Raw genomic sequence first — 6,000 nt, 5'->3', positions numbered from 1 at the left:
GATTTAATTTGAGCGCGGTCCAAAAGTGTTCCTTTCTCGAAGAAGTGAAAAGCAGCAATGTGTTCATCTTGCCATATATTACTTAAAAAGGAAGGAGACATCCCAGGGAGGAAGTCCGGGTTTTGTTTGATCGGAGTTAAAGGACCAGGAGCCGAAGAGATCGCTGTTAGCTTACAAGCGTCCCTGAAGGAAGATAGAGTTGCATGTATGAGGGGGTGTTTTTTTAGTGATATGGGGGCGTGATCTTTTGCAGACCAGAGAATAGTACAAAGGGGTAGAGTACAAAAGGATTTTTCTAAAACTACCCAGTCTTTGTTGGGTTCGTGTAGGAACCAGTCTAGTACTCTTGTCATATGACAGGCCCAATGATATTTCTGGAGGTCCGGAAGACCTATACCACCCTCTGCTTTCGATTTAGACAGAAGAGCGAAAGAAAGCCTGGGATTTTTCTGAAACCACAGGAATTTAGTGCAGAGGGTTTTGAATGAATTAAAAAAAGTTTTGGGAATTTTAATTGGGATGGCTTGGAGAAGGAAGAGTAAACGCGGGAGAATATTCATCTTAATGATGGCAGCACGACCAAACCAAGAAAAATGCGGTTTGGACCATCTTTTAACATCATCTCTAATCGTTTGCAGTACTGGGAGAAAATTTGTGGGGAAGAGGTCAGTCAAATTGTTAGTAAGGTGGATACCAAGATATTTGATTGAAGAATGTGTCCATTGGAAGGGGAAGTTGGATTTACATTGGTCTACCAGGTTTTTGGGTAAGGATATGTTGAGGGCATTCGATTTCGAGAAGTTGATTTTAAAATTAGAAATTTTTTGGAAGAGTTTGAATTCCTGCAGGAGGGATGGGATGGATATAAGAGGATTACTAAGAAATAAGAGAATGTCATCGGCGAAAGCCGCTATTTTATATGTGCGATGTGAAACAGTTATTCCTGATATGTTTGGGTTTAACGCAAGGGATCGTAAAAAGGGTTCCAGGGTTAAAACAAATAGGATCGGGGACAAGGGGCATCCCTGTCTCGTCCCGTTTCCAATGGAGAAGGCGCTCGACAGGCTCCCATTGACCCTCACACAGGCCGAGGGTGTAGAGTACAAGGCAAGTATGAGGGTGAGCAAGCGGTCAGGAATGCCTATATGTTTTAAAACACCTGCCATATAATTCCAGTCGAGCCTGTCGAACGCCTTCTCGGCATCGAGAGAGAGCATGAAACCCTTTAACTTGTTTGAAGTTATCCAGTGGTGGATATTGATGGCTTTAATCGTGTTATCACGAGCCTCACGTCCAGGGACAAAGCCCACCTGGTCTTTATCTATCAACTGGGGGATTAGGGGGAGAAGTCTGTTTGCTATGATTTTGGCAAAGAGTTTTATGTCGACATTTAGTAAAGAGATAGGCCTGTAATTGGACACACAGGATGGGTCTTTGTTTTCTTTGGGTATCACGGAGATGTGAGCGTCTAATAGTCTATTGTGAGGATAAGGGGGAGAGGCCAGTGCGTTAAACGCTTTCAACAGTGGTGCGGAAAGTAAGGTTGCGAAAGTCTTATAATAAGGGGCCGTGAATCCATCCGGACCTGGGCTCTTGCCCGCTTTAAGTTGGGAGATTGCTAGCTTGAGTTCTTCTTCCGATAGGGGGTTTTCTAAATCACTAGTTTGTGAGGAATTAAGGGTTTTAGGGCACGCATTCTGGAGGAAGTCATGAATGAGGGAATTTTGTGTCTGCTCAGGGATTGTGCGTTCTAGGTTGTATAATTGGGCGTAATACTTCTCAAACTGGTAAGCAATGTCAGGAGTTTTTACGTAAGTATTTCCATGTTTGTCTCTAATTGAATGAATAGAAGTCTTGGCTTTTTTCTCTTGAAGGGCTTTGGCCAGGAATTTGCTACTTTTATTCCCGAATTCATAAAAGAGTTTCTGTTGAAGAATGAATTTGCGTTTAACTTTAATATGTAATTCATCAAGTAGCAGCTGTCTATTGTGGACGAGTTCTAGATACGTGTGCTGGGCTTTAGTGCTTTTATGTGCTTTTTCTAATTCCCGGATTTTGTCGATTAGGGATCGGGTGTGGGCTTCGAGGGCTTTCTTTTTTGACGATTTAAGAGAGATAAGTGAGCCTCTCATGACACATTTGTGCGCCTCCCAGATAGTTATGGGGGATACATCATCGTCATTGTTAACCGAGAAATATTCAGTAAGTTTGTGTCTTATGTATTGGATGTCTGGTTCGTGGGTAAGAAGTGAGGAATCCAATCTCCAGAATTTGTTATGTGAAAAATCTTTGGGGATTGATATTGTCAGGGATACGGGGTGGTGGTCTGAAATCAACATTGGCTCAATTGTTGGCTTCCTGATCAGGGGTAGGTCTTTTTGAGAGAGGAAAATATAGTCTAGTCTAGAATATTTTTGGTGAGGCGGGGAGAAGAAAGTGAAATCTTTGGCCGAGGGATTCAGCGTTCTCCAGGTGTCATGGAGAAGTAGATCATGGAGGGACTGTCTAATCTGTTTAAGAGCCTTGTATGGGAGAGATGTTGTTCCGGAAGACGAGTCTAAGATTGGATCTAATGCCACATTAAAGTCTCCACCTAGTATCGTGATTCCCTGCTGGAAGCCTGCTAGTAAGGTTGATATTTTCCTGAAAAACGGAACTTGTGCCGAGTTGGGACTGTAAATGTTTGCTAATGTGAACGGTTTTTGCGAAATGGTGCCCTTTAGGAGGATATATCTACCGTCAGGGTCAACAATAGAATCAGTGCATTTCCAGTCTAGGTTTTTGGACAGGAGAACTGCTACACCTTTAGTCTTACCTAGTGGGTTGGTAGCCAGGTAGGATGTGGGAAAACGGAGGTTGCCAAGTTTTGGAGTGTTTTGTGCGTGGAAGTGCGTTTCTTGGAGGAATATGATATCAGCTTTTAGCTTGTGCATTATGTCTAGTACTTGGCTGCGCTTCTCTGGTTTATTTAAACCCTTGACATTCAAAGATACGATCTTGAGTGGAGAAGATTTGGGGGAGTCTGAAGAGGACGTCATCACCAAAAAGTTGCTGGTCCCTCAAAATGGGGGACGTAAATGTGGTGGTTGTGAGAATATAACCAAGTTAGCACAGGAGGCAGAGACCGCCGGGAATGGAGAGGATTAAGGGGTACGACAAGGTTGGGGAGATGTAGGAGGGGGCAGTAAGAAAAAGGAGGGGTAAGGTAAGGGTAAGTAAGAAGGATTAAAGACCGAAAAATAGGGTATGAAAACGATTCACACCCTAACTGGATTTACAATTGTCGGAAGAGTTGACAGGAAGAGCGTCGAATACACTCAACCTATCCTGTGGGGTAAGTGGTAAGTATCAGAACGAGATAACAAATATATTTAGAGGTACTGCCGGCCGGCATGTGGAGGGTGATTGTGGTGGGGTTAAGTGCCCCTCCAATCGTGACAATTAGAATGAGAGGATTAGATGATTGGGGAGATAATCAGGGAGCATAGGTGATGTATGTGGTTGTGAGGTAGTCTAGGGATATTGATCTACGGCTAAGGAGTATGGGAAGAGTATATCCTTTCTTAATGGAATATTTGGGCTATGGTTTAGAAGCGAAGAGCAACAGAGGTTTCCGGGGGATGAGGTATATTAGGTATGAGAAAAGGGCGGTGAATATTGAGCATACAATATAAATGTAAAAGTAAAAAGGTACGTTGTTTAGGGATAGATTGGTATTGGGGTAGTGAAAAGCAGGGGCGGAGGGTACGTATTAAATATTATGCATACGTAGATAATGCTTTGGTCGGGCTGACCGGATCATCCCCATAAGAATTGAAAGGGGTCTAGAGATCTGAGAATAAGTCCAAGCTATATTTTGGAGTCATCACACTGTATCAATCTGGATTGGGGTAATAATTTCGCTTGTTTCTTAATTGGAATGTTGTGTATAGAAGATCTCAGTCTTAAAGTCAATCTTCCCTGTCCTCCCTCACCCTCCCCCCCCCCTGTCTCCTCCCATAACAAGACTGATTCCAACCATGGGAGAATAAGGTACAGATAGATCCGGGCAGCCCGCCAGATTTTGTAAAGGCATTAGAGGATATAACCAATACTTTTTATGTTGGTATCAAGGGAGAGGAAAATAAAAAAAGAAAAATCCAAGTGTCCCTGGTTTCTCAGTCAAAGTAGTTGGTGCGAAACTACTCTGAGGGAGGGTTGCATATGTGGTGCTAGGTACATTACCCAACCAGGTGAGAAACGAGTCCCGTCATCGGGGGGACGAACAGTGGAGAGGTTCAGTTCGGTTCATCAGCAAGTTCTTCACCTGTGACCAGGGATGCAGAAGTCCGGAAGTCTGTGAGCTTGGAAAGGGTGATGTATTCTAGCCCATGGGAAGACATCAATGTAGATCAGAGTCTGTGGAAAAAGAACATAAGGGGGCAGGTGGAGGAATGTCTTGTGGGGGGGATACAGTGAGACAGCGAAAAAGTAAGAGAAAAGGGGGAGAGGGGTTGCAGAAATATATTGAGCACTTAAAGAGGGTAGAACTTGAGATATCATTCTTGTCTCGGACGCCGGTGAACCGGGGAAGCGGTTGGACTTTGTCTATCTTGCATCGTGCTTCGGGTGGGTAGTGCAGGTCCAGGAGAAGCGGATCTTGGGCGCCTTATATGGAACTCATCTCTCTCCGGAATTGCGTCGGTGGAGTTGGTTCTACGGAGGGACCGAGAGTTGAGCGGCCTGTACCAATCTGGAAGCTCTATATAAGGTATGTTAAGCGTATTGCAGAAGTTGTGCAATTCTTCTGGGATCTTCAGATTGGCTGTGCGTCCGTTCGCCGAGGCAGACAGGCAGAACGGGAATTTCCACCGATACTGGATGTTTCTTGCTCGTAATAAATCAAGTAGGGGTCTCATGTCCCGTCTGCGTTGCAGAGTTATTGGGGACAGGTCTTGGAAGATCTTAATATCAGATCCCTGATACAGGAGGGTGTGACGGTCTCTTGTCCTCCTTAAGATGTCTTCCTTCAATTTAAAGTTGACTAAACAACAGACAATATCCCTAGGGGGGTCAGTGTCTCTCGGTTTAGGCCTGAGGGCCCTGTGAAGGCGTTCAACCTCGATTGGGGCTTCAGGTGGCCTGCCTAATGCATCATTAAAAATGGCAATGGTAGCTTTTGTCACCTGAGCTTGTTCCACCGACTCCGGGATGCCTCTCACGCGCAGGTTATGGCGACGGCCTCTATTATCCAAATCTTCGAGTTGCCTTTGCATATCCCTGAATTGCGAGTCATGGGACTGTACTGAGTGGGATAAGGTTTGGATAGAGTCTTCCTGGGAGAATACTTTGTCTTCTACTTCAGTAACTCTGGTGTTGATAGAGTTAAAGTCCCTCCTAAGATCAGCTATAGCCATAGCCCAAGAGGCCTTTAGCTCATCTGCAATGGAGCGCATTTCAGGGAAGGTAACTGGCCTCAAATGTGTGGGATTTTGTGGTGGGGCGAGCGTGTCCATAGCCGAGTTCGGGTCACCTTGCTGCATGGTGCTCGGTTGGTCAGTCATAGACTGCGGGGCGGAGGTACCTCGGAGCACTTCCGAGTAGGCCTTGGTCTGAGCCGGGGCCTCGCGTACCTGCTGAGGCTGCCGAAAGAGTTCCGGAATGCTGCGGGTGCTGCCGGAGCCCTTACCGCGGGGTGAGCGCGATCTGGAGGGTGAGGAGTGGGTGCTAGCTCTCCCCGTCATCTTTGCTAGGCTGTCGATGGAGGGGAAAGGCTAAAGATCAGCTTTAGTCTCACACGCCGGCCGGGAGCTGAGAGATCAAGCGGCCATCCACGTTCCGCGCCAAGCCACGCCCCCCCTATAGTTTCTATTTACAGCAGTGCTACAGCTATCTTAGACAATCAGGTCTAGCGGGGCCCTGCAGATTCAATGACACCTTCACTGACTGGCTACTCAACGAGCACAATTATGGAATCTCCAACATCTACAAACCCCTGCTGGGGATCACCTCTCCAGGAAT

The sequence above is a fragment of the Pelophylax lessonae genome (genome assembly GCF_965119305.1).
Source record: "Pelophylax lessonae genome assembly, chromosome: 6".
NCBI classification, from domain to species: domain Eukaryota; kingdom Metazoa; phylum Chordata; class Amphibia; order Anura; family Ranidae; genus Pelophylax; species Pelophylax lessonae.
Note: the sequence above shows the minus strand (reverse complement) of the source record.